We start from the raw sequence: 13,401 nt of genomic DNA on the forward strand, positions 1-13,401 counted from the left end.
AGTCTGCTTATTGGCATTAATTTCAGCGACCCAGCCAAATGGCAGAAATCAATCTCACTGTCATAAATGCCGATGTATGCACACACCCACACACACAAACGCATGCACACATGAACACACGCGCACACACACACGCCACACACCAAACACGCACACAGACGGAGAGCCGAGATGGATCTGTCTCTAGCCCTCCTGTACCGTCTCTCCTGAATCAGCCTCTGGTCCCCCAGCCCTTTAAAGCACGCGTGTGTCAGAGACAGAGCCCTGTCCTTGTCCCTCTGACTCTTTAGCACATCTCCGTGTTTCCACTGACATTTTACTCACACTCGCTGCAATGAGTGCGCTTTCCCTGAAGAACAAATACGGACAATGAAATGCCACTGCTGCAGTCACTGACTAACTGATCAACCAGAAAATACGGTCTGTGGCTAATGAGATGAAGGGAATATTACATATTTTGCTGTGTTCAACAGCCATTGTATTCTGTGTTATTACTCCACTCTGTAGTAATGGTGGCTTACTGTACTAATGTTTTGATTGGTGCTGTATGCATGCTGACTCACATTAGGAGATAACTAACCAACCAGACACATACACATTTATTTTCATTCAGACTATTTGATGTGCACGACTAAAATATTCACAAAACTAAATAGCATACACACTCAGGGATTGGAAAATGCAGTCACTAGCCAAAAAAAAGTATTCATAACACCATGTTAAGCAGATCTCATCAAACGGATAACACACCGAGACCCTAGAAACACATCAGGCTCCTGCAGAATAAAGAGCCTATCTTCTAAAACCAAGAGGTGTGGTTGACACAGTTTGATGACATCACAATAACAGCTGTGGCCTCAAGTCTTATGCGAGGAACATGGAAGCTGGGATGAGATGCACACAGTCTTACAGGAGTCCTTCCTCCTTCCCTCCACTACACACATACAGTGGGAGCAATAATTATTTGATCCCTCTTGCTGATTTTGTAGGTTTGCCCACTTACAAAGAATGGAACTGTGTAGAATTTTAATCATAGGTACATTTTAACATTGAGAGACAGAATCACAAAATAATGCACAATAACAACATCATATAAATTTTATCAATTTAATATCATATTTTCACATTGAATAAGTATTTGATCCATAGAACAATAGGACTTAATACTTGGTGGAGAAACCTTTGTTGGCAAGCACAGAGGTCAGTTTTTCACCAGGTTTGCACAGATCTTGGGAGGGATTTTGGTCCACTCCTCTTTGCAGATCCTCTTCAAATCTTTAAGGTTCCGAGGCTGTCGCTTGGCAACTCAAAGCTTTAGCTCCCTCCACAGATTTTCGATGGGATTTAGGTCTGGAGACTGGCTAGGCCACTCCAGGACCTTAATATGCTTCTTTTTGAGCCTTTGTTGCCTTGGCCGTATGTTTTGGGTCATTGTCATGTTGGAAGACCCATCCACAACCCATTTTCAGTGCTCTCAATGAGGGAAGGAGGTTGTTGCCCAAAATTTCCTGGTACATGGCCCCATTCATCCTCCCCTTGATACGGTGAAGTCATCCTGTCCCCTTCGCTGAGAAACACCCCCAAAGCATAAGGTTTCCACCTCCATGCTTCACAGTGGGGATGGTGTTCTTGGGGTTGTACTCAGCATTTCTCTTCCTCCAAACACGGCGAGTCGAGTTGATACCAAATAGCTCTATTTTAGCCACCTTCTCCCAAGCCCCCTCTGGATCATCCAGGTGTTCTTTGGCAAACTTCAGACGGGCCTGTACATGTGCCTTCTTCAGCAGAGGAATCTTGCGCGCGGAGCAGGATTTTAATCCTTCACGATGTAGTGTGTTACTGATGGTTGTCTTCGTGACTGTGGTCCCAACTGCCTTCAAGTCATTAACAAGCTCCTCCTGTGTAGTACTGGGCTGATCCCTGACCTTTCTCATGATAATTGATATCCCACGAGGCGAGATCTTGCGTGGAGCCCCAGACCGAGGGACTTTGTGTTTCTTCCATTTTCTAATAATTGCTCCAACAGTTGTTAACTTCTCACCAAGCTGCTTGCTTATTTTCTTGTAGCCCATCCCAGCCTTGCAGGTCTACAATTTTGTCCCTGATGTCATTAGATAGCTCCTTTGTCTTGGCCATGGTGGTAACATTGGAATCTGATTGATCGTGTGGACAGGTGTCTTTTATACAGCTACATAACGATGTAACAAGTTGACAGGTGTTTTGGGTAATGAGTTGCGATTAGGAGTGCTTCTTAATGGAAAACTAACTGGTCTGTGGGAGCCAGAATTATTGCTAATTGGTAGGGGATCAAATACTTATTTCATGCAAAAATACGATAATAAATTTATAAAATTCATATGATGTTGTTATTGTGGATTATTTTGTGATATTCTGTCTCTCAATGTTAAAATATATCTATGATTAAAATTCTACACAGTTCCATTCTTTGTAAGTGGGCAAACCTACAAAATCAGCAAGGGATCAAATAATTATTGCTCCCCCTGTAATACAGTATATGTATTTCCTGACAGTCAATAATTGTAATTCAATTATTGACAGTCAATAATTGAGCAGCCGGCCAAGGGCTAAAACACATACTGTATGTTTTATTAAATTTTCTTTGCTGCTGTGCAATTAAAGACTGTCATAACATATATTACTAGAGTGCGGACAGAATGGGTTGGCGTCCATTTTGAGTTGAGCACACCTGTCTTCTTCCTTTCCTTCTCCTCTACTTCCCTGCCCTTTGCGAGTTCAGCTGAGTTTAAGCAGCTGTTAATGCCGTCCTCCTTTTCCCATAATGCCCTTTTACCCCACCCCCCCCTCCCGCCCCACCCCACCCCACCCATGACCCAGAGGAGCCCGGAGACTGTTACTGAAGGTTGCGGTTCACAGATGCTTGACATAAGGAGGCAGGTCACGTAACCTGCCCCAGTCGCGCTCGGAGACATAATCTGCCATTTTCTGGAACTGAAACTGTGGCAGGGAGGCCAGAGTGGCCCACTAGCCTCATGCAGCGCAGTGTGCAGTCGCCTTTAAACACATGACTGTGGCCTTTGTTGTCTGGTAGTGATGGCATCATTTCTTCTAAGTTGAGAAGAAATCGTGACAAAATGGTCAGTGTTACTTTGCATTGTTAGCGTACATAAAAATCTCTTGTGTACATCTCTCACATAAACTGATAGTTAATGCTGAACATTTTATTGTGTCAGAAAACATATGAATAAATAATGCCAGTGTCATTTCAACAAATCATTCCAGTGTACGCTGATTTGCTGATCTCGGTTTGACAAATAGAGCTATTTTTCTTTTCCCTTTTTTTAAAGAATATTCTTCCAAACAAAGAATTGTCTGTCTGCAGCTCTAACAGAGCATAGGACTCTATTAGTATTGCCCATGTACTCTATTAGAGATAAACTCTGTGTTATTCTATACTCTATTGATTTTATTGCAACGATAATGGCTTCAAAATGAAACTTTATCCTCGCCAGCTATAGTAGACCGTTACTGAACACACAGTCAAGAATTCAGTCTCTTCAGCCATGTAAAAACAATGGAAATTGAACCTGTTCAAGTCTCAAGCCTGTTCTCATCAGCTGAGAATTAGACGGTTCTATCTCCGTTCTGAGTGGTTTTGAGATATTGAGCTTCAAAGATTCCCAAGTGAACGTGCTCCAAGCAGATACGACCTTTAAAATGTGCATACTTTTAAACAGAATTTCTGTATGAAACTTCACACATATATTTAGTGCATATTCTTAACACTAACTCATTTTTGTCAAAAGTGTCAGTTAGAACCTTATCATTCTCAGCATATGCAGTATAGACTTAAAGCACATTCTCAGTACTCACGAATATCACTGTCCCTTTAGCCAGGCCTGAAGTCGACGATCTCTCTCTACCGCCGCCTCGTACGCTGGCTATTCCGACGAGGGGGTCCCATGCGCTTCCGATCCCGAACTGCGGATGGCCGAAGCCGAAAGCGGGAGCGTGCAGGAGAAGCCGGGGGAGCCGGGGCGGCCCAGGGGCATTCAGTCCGACGCGGAGTCACGTCCTCGGAGCCAGCCCCTGTGGAAACCGGAGGTCATCCCCGCTGCAATAATGCCGCTTCTCATTCCCAGACAAAGGCGCAATTTGTGTCGAGTGGATGGGGGTGCGGGGCAGGGGGGGGGGGGGGGGGAATATTGGGTGGTTGAAGACAATAGAAACCCATCGAAGAATGTCATGCCCCCCCCCCCCCCCCCCCCCCCCCCGATTAAAATTCTCCTCAAAAACTCTGGAAAATATGATGGCGGAATTCATATAGCATTAATGGTGGAGCAATTAGCTCACAGTAAGGCATATCAGGCTCGGTTTTTCTGGTATGGCTTTTCTCATTTAGAGTGTAGCTACTGTACACATGAGTTAGCACAAGGCATTAGCTCAGTGGGGGAACATTACATTTTGATGTTGTGAAGGCTGTTTCTTTTTTCTGCCATTAGTTCAACCCCCACCCCACATGCACACACAAAAGAAGCATTTGAATACAATATGATAGAGACACAAAGCCTTCCAGGCTTAATGCACAATGTCTTTCAATGTCTGATTCATAAAAAACATGCAGGGAAAAGGGTATTTTGCTGTGGTATATGCAAATTGCTGTTTTGAAAATAAACATGTCAGATGAGGCAGGAGTTGTATTGAGGCTTCTCAACATGGTCACCATCAGTTCTAAAAAATGACAGTTGAGTAATTTTCCAACTGAGTCATTCCAGCTAATTCCACAGCAATATTAGCAGTATTATTACCCATTTGAAATAGGCAAACCACAAAGAGTAAGTGAATAAAAACAAAGATTTTTCACACTTTCACAGTCTTTCTCTGAAAATGAATGTCTTGTTTGTATTTGTATTTGTTTAGTACTGCCATAGCTATGTATGCAATGTGACTTGGTCAAAGCACATCAGGGATTGTTGTTACTGAAAAGGGATTTACAAGTAACCCTAACCCTTACCTAACCCTAACCCAAACCTAACCCTAACCCAACCTATCCCGACTCCAAGCCTTGGTGTCGGGATTGGTCGTGATTGGTTCTTTGGACATTGCAGTTTGTGAATTTCCCAATCAGTGATCACGGAACACAGATACTGCTGTTAGTTTCTCACGGCTTGAAGTAGAGCCAATGGCTACTCTCTCAGACTTGGATCAGATATGATCAGACTGGCCGAAAAGTTTAATGAGAAAAAAACAAAAAAACACTCATACTTACATTTATAATTTACAGAGTAAATACAGTTAAGGCTAGTTTATACTGAGAAACTGTGACATTTGGTTTATACTTCATAAATTAAATATATTTTAAATTAAACAACGGCTGACATGAGAACGTTCATGAACATTCAGTGATTTCCGTCGAGCGACAGAGTATAAACTACCCATTACAGCAGTCAAAACATTGAAAAAAAAAAAAAAAGGTTTGAATTCAGGGCAAACACTGTCAAATCCGTTTTTAAGAAAAACATTGCATTGTCAAAGTGCACTGGATTTCAGAGCTGTAGGATTATGTAATCCAATTTGTATACTCAAACGCTTCTGTTTCTTTCTGTAGCAATGCTATAATAAATTGGTAAAAGAGCAGTACAGTTCAGAGGAAAATAATTGCTTTTTTTCGTGTTTTTGAAACAGCACAGCATCCAACGCCCACAGAAAATATAATTAGTAACTTTCTTTGTCGTCTCCATGTCAACTTACAGACTCATATATTGGACATTTTGTATCACATCTTCATCAGCTGAGGGGAGTTAAAATGACAAAATCCACTAACAACCTTGACAAAATCCACTAACAACCATGACAAAATCCACTAACCACCTTGACAAAATCCACTAGCAACCATGACAAAATCCACTAACCACCTTGACAAAATCCACTAACAACCATGACAAAATCCGCTAACAACCTTTCTGGAATGTATCTTGAGAAATAACTGATTTAATATAATTATTGTGTGTGCCTCTGGCAGTAAATGCCTCGCTCTAAATCACAGAGTGATCAAACTGTTGTTACCCTGCTTTTCGCTCCGGATTCTGAGAATGCATTAATTCCATTAGCAAATTAAATGTGGAAATATTTTATCCTGATTTTACATTGGGAAAAGTACATCCTACATGTTCCTTGGCGATTTACATTTAGATACTATATGCCTGCCTTTCAGAAAGCATGGTAAGATATTAATGCAATCAGGGCTGCACATAGGAGGGTACAAATGGGACCCTTTGCCCCATGTCTGCACCCAAGGGGGGCCCAGGATATAGAGTATAACAATTTAACATTTTTCACAATATATTTTGTCCCGGAACTAAGAACTCATACAAATAAATAATTTTGAGAGAGCAATTTCTGTCCACCATGCAGATGCTCCAGTACTTATGTCTATGTGGCAGTGGTACCAGCACAACAACACACTCCCGTGGCAGTCTGTTCTAATAGGCGCTAAATGGTGCTGATTGCAGGTAATTACTGTGGTCTTCCTGACATTCTGAGGCTACTAGATGTACAGCTAATCTCAGAGCCTTTGTTTTTTTCCATTGACGACAACAACACATTCACTGCTGATTACTAAAATGCGTAACAATTACATGGAGAATACCTAGAAATTGAACAAAACAAAACAAAAAAGAAAAGCTGAAATTAGAATGCACTGAAGAAGCAGATTGCCCTGAAGTCATACATTAAATTACTCCACTGTGAGTCAGGTCAGCAAGAGCATTTACATCAAGATCAGTCATTAACCCAAATATTTAGAAGGCGCATGCAGTTGAGAACGCCAACACAAAGATCATTCATTGTGGGAAAGTCTTGTCACCGGGTTCTAAGTAGGACAGGTTCCTGTGTGGCTCAGCTGGGGGACTGCAGAGAGAAAGGAAGGAAGCCACCAGCCACAGGTTTCAGGAGATAATGTGATTCCAAGTGTGTGGATCTTTTCTGAGTAAAGCCCCTGAATTCATTAAATGTTTAAAAGTTCAAAGGACTGAAATAAGAGATACATAATCCCATATATATTTACTCATTTTACATACAGTGTCTCAATGCCCCGTTGAGCTTTGAAATTATCATCTCTTTTCAAGGGTGACTTGGATTTAATGTCATGACATAAGTGTTCATTAATCCTCCACCTGATAACAGAGGTTCTGATTGGCAGTTCCTCTAAATTACTGTCGCTTGTGCACCTGTGGTGTGGAGTTCTGTATACAAGACTACCATCTGCATGCAATACCATCTCACTGTTGGTGAACACTTTTGAATCTTTTGAGACTGAACTGAACCTGAAACTAACTGAAAATACAGAGCATGGAACTTTTCTGAATATTGTTCCAACTTAGCAGAAAAGAAAGCAGAAGATGGTAAAAATAGATATCCTTCAGTGATTAAAACAGTAATGATATAAAAGTCTGCAGAATGGCTCAGAGCATGGAGAAGTGGGAAGACAAGCATTCTTCAGTCAAGCCTCTCCTACTAAACCCTCCAGAGATCTTGAATTATTAGCAACTGTCCAAGAGCAACGATGTCCTTAAAACGAGTGATGCCATTATTCATGCTCTTTTCCCAAGCAGCTACGGCAATATAACGTATGTTGTACATAAAGAATGAAGCCGATTCGATCGTCTGGTTAACCGCTCTGTCCCATAATGCATTGTGCTTGACGGGCTTGCGGCTCTACTTAAGGCGGGCTATTATCATTCATTGTGATTTAGTCCAATCAGGCGCCGTAAACACAGCATCTGTAGTAACAATTCCATTTCACCTACATAATTAATGCATGTTTTGCTCTTTGTAATCAAGGTAGAAGCGTGCCTCGCAGACTCATCCAGACTTAAAGCGGTGATTATAAGCACGGTAATTTATTCATTTATGGCTGAGAGTAGAGGAGCACCAAATCACAGACTTTAAGGGTTTCAGAGCAAGGTTTTCACGTAGTTAGATGGTTCTAAAAGCCGCTTCCCTTGTGTTTTTCTGCTTTCGGCTCCACTTTTAAACTGGAAGACGTGACACAACTGGGGCTCTGCTTATGAGCTGTGCTCTCCCATTAAGTGAAGAGCTTTTCAAAGCACCTCTCCAGTTTTTATTGCCAATGAGGGTTCTTATGCACTTCTATTTCTGCATCTCCCTGTTCTCTGTCCGTCTCTGTTTCTCTTTCTTAGACACACACACGCACACATGCGCACACACACATGCACATTCACAAGCACTCACACATATGTACATATACACACAAACACATACATACATACACACAAACACTTCTACATGCACACATACACACACATGCATGCACACACACTAGCTACAGACACACAAGCACACACACACACTCACACACACACACACACACAAACACACGCACACTCACACACACACACACATACACACACACACACACATGCACACTCACATGCAAATTCACAAGCACTCACACACACATATGTACATACACACACAAGCACATACATACATACACACACACATGCATGCACACACACTAGGTACAGACACACATGCACACACACACACTTGCACACACACACTTACATGCACATTCACACACACTCACGCACACACACACACACACACACACGCACACTCACACACACACATACACACACACACATGCACACTCACATGCAAAGCACTCACACACACATATGTACATACACACACAAGCACATACATACATACACACCCACTTGTGCGTGCACACACACACACATGCATGCACACACTATACCTACAGACACACATGCACACACACACACTTGCACACACACACACACACACGCACACTCACACACACACACACGCACACTCACACACACATGCACACTCACACACACACACATACACACACTCACACACACACACACACACACACACACACTCACACACACATACACACACACTATTTTTGCCGCTTTCATAATTGAAAGAAATTGGGGAAGCAAAACCCACTACATTGCCACAAAAACGACTTAATGAAAATTCTGTAAAATTTTGAATTATCCATTATCTAAGTAATAACACTAATAGAAAAGAGAATGTCAAAAAACTTCAAATTAAGTGTATGCACTTTCAAAGGGAAAAATGTAATAACTAAAATTTACAAAGAGTCGCTGCTGGAGTTCAGCACAGATCCAACACTTGAAGACTAACATGGTTTTAATTGCAATTTGACTCCCTTCTCTGCCACAGCTGTGTTCTGTAATGAGACACCCAGAGGCTACCCTGCCGCTAAGCGCTAACACTATCTCCAGTAGGTGCAAGGTACAAGAAGTGCCTAGAAATGCTTGTCACAGGGGCGGTACCCTATCGGTGCATAAAATTGTACCCCTAGCCAGCAATTGAAGTATAATTAATTTGTACCCGTTTGCTTGGAAAACTTACTCATGTATGCCCAAAGAGAACATTACTGCAGTACATTTCCTTGAATAATTTTTGGAGGTACTAAAAAATGTTGGCGTGGGCAATGGTCTGAGATTTGGGCACAGAAATATCTCTCGGCAGCACTGACTGCTACACAGTTTCAACAGGGCAGAGGGGTGTTGGAAAGCATGTAAATTCTTTACATAATATCAACTTTGCCTGATATATCCTGGGACCTGAGAGCCGATTTTTTGTGTTCTGCTGCAGTAAACAACCTTACACTGTAAATGCTGTCCTCGAGCCAGCTCTCCCCTAGGATGAGGGTTGCCCAGTGTCAGTATCATGTGTTCACTGAGTGATGTTTGTTGCTTCTGCGGATGTTGTATACGCAATGTCATATATGGTTGCTCTTACTACTGTGTATTCCTATGTATTACTGATTACAATTATTCTATGCGTTTATGGCAACAAATGTTTATATGTCTTATAAAAATGTTGTACACATACAGTATCCTATATGCATGTTGTGTTTAGATGTTGTACAAGAATGTTGTACACATGCGGATGCTGTATTCATGTTGTGTTAGATGTTGTATAAGAAAGTTCTAAATGGATGCTCTGCTCATGTTGTGTTTAGATGTTGTATATGAATGTTGTACACGGATGCTGCGCTCATGTTGTGTTTAGATGTTGTATTAAAATGTTGTACACATACAGTATGCTATATGCATGCTGTGTTTAGATGTTGTATAAGAATGTTGTACACATGTGGATGCTGTATTCATGTTGAATATGAATGTTGTATACATATGCTGTATGCATGTTGTGTTTTAATGTTGTATATGAATGTTCTACATGGATGCTCTGCTCATGTTGTGTTTAGATGTTGTAAAAGAATGTTGTACACATGTGGATGCTGTATTCATGTTGAATATGAATGTTGTATATATATGCTGTATGCATGTTGTGTTTCAATGTTGTATATGAATGTTCTACATGGATGCTCCGCTCATGTTGTGTTTAGATGTTGTATATGAATGTTGTACACGGATGCTGCGCTCGTATTGTGTGCGGATGTTGTTTGTAGACACCGTGTGGTGACATCCTCCGTGGATATAGCGTTTAGCGGGGGGGAGTTGTGGTTAAATCGGGCCCCTGCTGGCGGCACCGCGCCCGCAGGGCCTGATGGGACATCAGGGGGGGACAGTGATGAATGGAGCGCTCGCGTGACCCGCGCGGGATCAGCGGATTGGTATCGACCGCCCGCACCAGACGCGGGAGCGGGGGGAATGAATCACCTCCCCCCAGCCCGCCCCCCGATCCCGCTCTTCTCACCCCATTAACACCCCCGTAAATCCACCTGTGGCAGACAGAGGGTGAGCACTCTCTCATCTGTCACTGGACCCTGTCACTTTCAAGGAACTCTGGAGGACTAGCGAGGCACGGGCCGGAGATACTCACACCTGGTCCTCCAGGACTCAGCTGCTATTGTTCTCCTAGCTCAGGAATCATCCACTCTGGCCCTCCAATCCAAATGCAGGCCATGATGTTTTTTTCTCCCAGGTAAATACAGTAGTGCTACTGATTGGCCAGACTATCATTCACACCTGACTCCCAGGTAAAGGGAGGGTGGAAAACCAGCAGTACCTAGCTGAATTAGGTGCTTGAATAGTATCACTCTTTTTTCACGCTATCATCTACCACCATCATTCCGTATAGTCTCCCGTAACACTCTGCCTCAGTTAAATGTCCAGTGCTAGTCCAATACGAGTCCAATAGGGACTATACGTACTCTGCAAGAGTTGGTTTGACACTTTTACTGTGTCCCCTTCACGAACCTTGCTTCCTCCCTTTTAACAACTTTTAAAAACTCTTCCCTTTCTCCAGGACGGGGAGCTCGGCATAAAATTGATTTTAAACAGAGTCGGCTCCAAGTACATTTTAAACTTCCCTGCGCTTGATTATTTTAAATCCCTTTTCTATATAATGAAGACACAAGAAGAGTTGGCAGAGTTCCCCCCTCTAAATCAGTCTCTGATAAGAGAAGAATAGAAACCAGCAGCCCTGCTGGCCTCCAGGGCTAGATTTGCATATCCCTGCCCTGTGCTCCGTACACAGCTAAATCTTCAGTGTAAAGTACTTTTATGTCTAATATAATTCCCCTTCATCTGTGTAAGAGTTAATTAACCACTCTCGAGTTGATTTAACATTTAATTTTGCAGATACTTGTCTGTTTATCAGAAGCATGCACTACTAAACAGTCATTGTATGAGGTCATGGGTAATAATAAAAAAAACTAAATATAGCTAAACAATCTTGCATGGAAATAGGAAACAGTTTCTATCTATTAGATGATGATTCAATTTTGTTCCAGTAAGAACAATTTAGTCTTATTTGTTCTTAAGAAAATATTATTTCTTTGTTTTTGTTATTTCACATTGAAAAGATTGAGATCAACATTTAACCTATTTTACAATGACCAGTGCATCGCAGAGGGCACTCCAATTGCAGTAATCAGTCAAAGGAACATTGACAGTCTTCAGGCAGATTGAAGCCTTTTGATGCCATGATGCAAGGCTTTAAGTGAGGGGTGTTCAAATGAGTCTGAGATGAGCTGGTGTGAGTCATGATTGTGTTCTATAAAAGCAGTAAAATTGTGCTGCTTAAATTAAACTTTCCAAGGTCTCAGTTTAAGATAATGATTAGTTGATTATATTTATCATTGTGCGTCATAGCACTGGGCTAAACAAAGGCTAGCACAAACATGATTGTTTGAGAAGATTAAAAGTCCCATATTGTACACCTTTCCACTCCTTTATATCAGTGAACCTCTGTTGCAGTCTGCTGCGGTCTGAGTTCTTGGATTTCATCTTGCTAGAAGTTGGGAAATGCTGAAGGCGGACATATGCAAATGAGCATATCGTTGTGACATCATAAAGTTATGGAAGTCCAAAAGGCATGATTAAATACCCAATTCATACGGATTGTGTGGATTTGTTTGGGGGCTGTGCATTTTGATACTTTCACAGTGTTTTTTATAGCACCCACAACATCATTATAATCGACATAGCAACGGGTATTTTCCACAATATGGGGGCTAAAAGAAGGAAAAACTTGAAAAGTGAAACTCACGGCCCTACTTATGCAGGCACACGCATTTTTACTTTGAAAACGAATGCACCGGTAAATGTATTGTGACATAATAAGAAAATGTTTCATGAATATTTGATAGAGAATAGAATTACACTGAAGACGATGACAGAGGGAACATGGCTAAAAAGCCAAAAAAGACATTTGTCATTTAAAGTGCCTTGTAAAACAAAGGACTCATAATCAATCATTCAGCACAAACTGGCTGGATCCCAGATGATTTGCCAAAGTTCTTTCACCCTCCCGTGCTTCTCTGAGGCCGTGCTGTCTCAGCTTTCTCGTTTTTTGTTTCGTTTTTCTTTTTCCCCTCCAACAGAGGAGGGCTGAATGTCTTTGACCCCTGTTCTATTGAAAGATTTTGGCAATCAGCAGGACTTGAAGCTGTTGGGAGTCTGGGATTCCAGACTGAGGGGCTCGATCGATGGCTGCCAGTCGTTGCTCAGGCCTGTCTGAATGCCCACTCAACCGTCCCCGGCACCGCTATCCAAGACAGAAAAAACCCCTTCAGACTGTGATTACTGCACTCCAAATGAGTTTGTCGCAGAAAACACACAGCTGATACTAACCCCCCAAGCTTTTAATTAAACTATAATTAAAGAAAAAGTAACATATCGGCGTGTGAATAAGTGCATAGCAAATCTAAATGAAGTCCAGGATGGTAAACAACTGTTGGTAAAAAAAACTAATGAAGAAAATATATCAACCACCGCAGATAAAGGTCAAATGAAAAATGAATCTTGCGAGAGTCTCCCAGTTGAATGGTCACGCAAAAGAAAACAAAATATTCAGGGAGGTTAACCCCTTTCTGCTTCAACTCGTTCATTGGCACTGTCATAGTCTCTGGAAATCGCAATT

At 41.8% G+C, this 13,401-nt stretch overlaps 1 protein-coding gene across 2 annotated transcripts in view; it reads right to left on the reverse strand.

Annotated features, from left to right (window-relative positions):
- The window catches only part of b3gat1b (beta-1,3-glucuronyltransferase 1 (glucuronosyltransferase P) b), an 81,698-nt gene that overhangs the window by 34,533 nt on the left and 33,764 nt on the right, over positions 1-13,401 (reverse strand). Inside the window, exon 2 of one of the 2 annotated variants that reach the window (XM_061247341.1) lies at positions 3,853-4,068. The exons of the other annotated variant lie outside the window; for it this stretch is intronic. The gene's annotated coding sequence lies outside the window, so the exon portion shown is untranslated. The remainder of the gene's footprint in view (positions 1-3,852; positions 4,069-13,401) is intronic. 2 annotated transcript variants of the gene reach the window in all.

The sequence above is a fragment of the Conger conger genome, chromosome 7 (assembly GCF_963514075.1).
Source record: "Conger conger chromosome 7, fConCon1.1, whole genome shotgun sequence".
In the NCBI taxonomy this organism is placed as follows: Eukaryota; Metazoa; Chordata; class Actinopteri; order Anguilliformes; family Congridae; genus Conger; species Conger conger.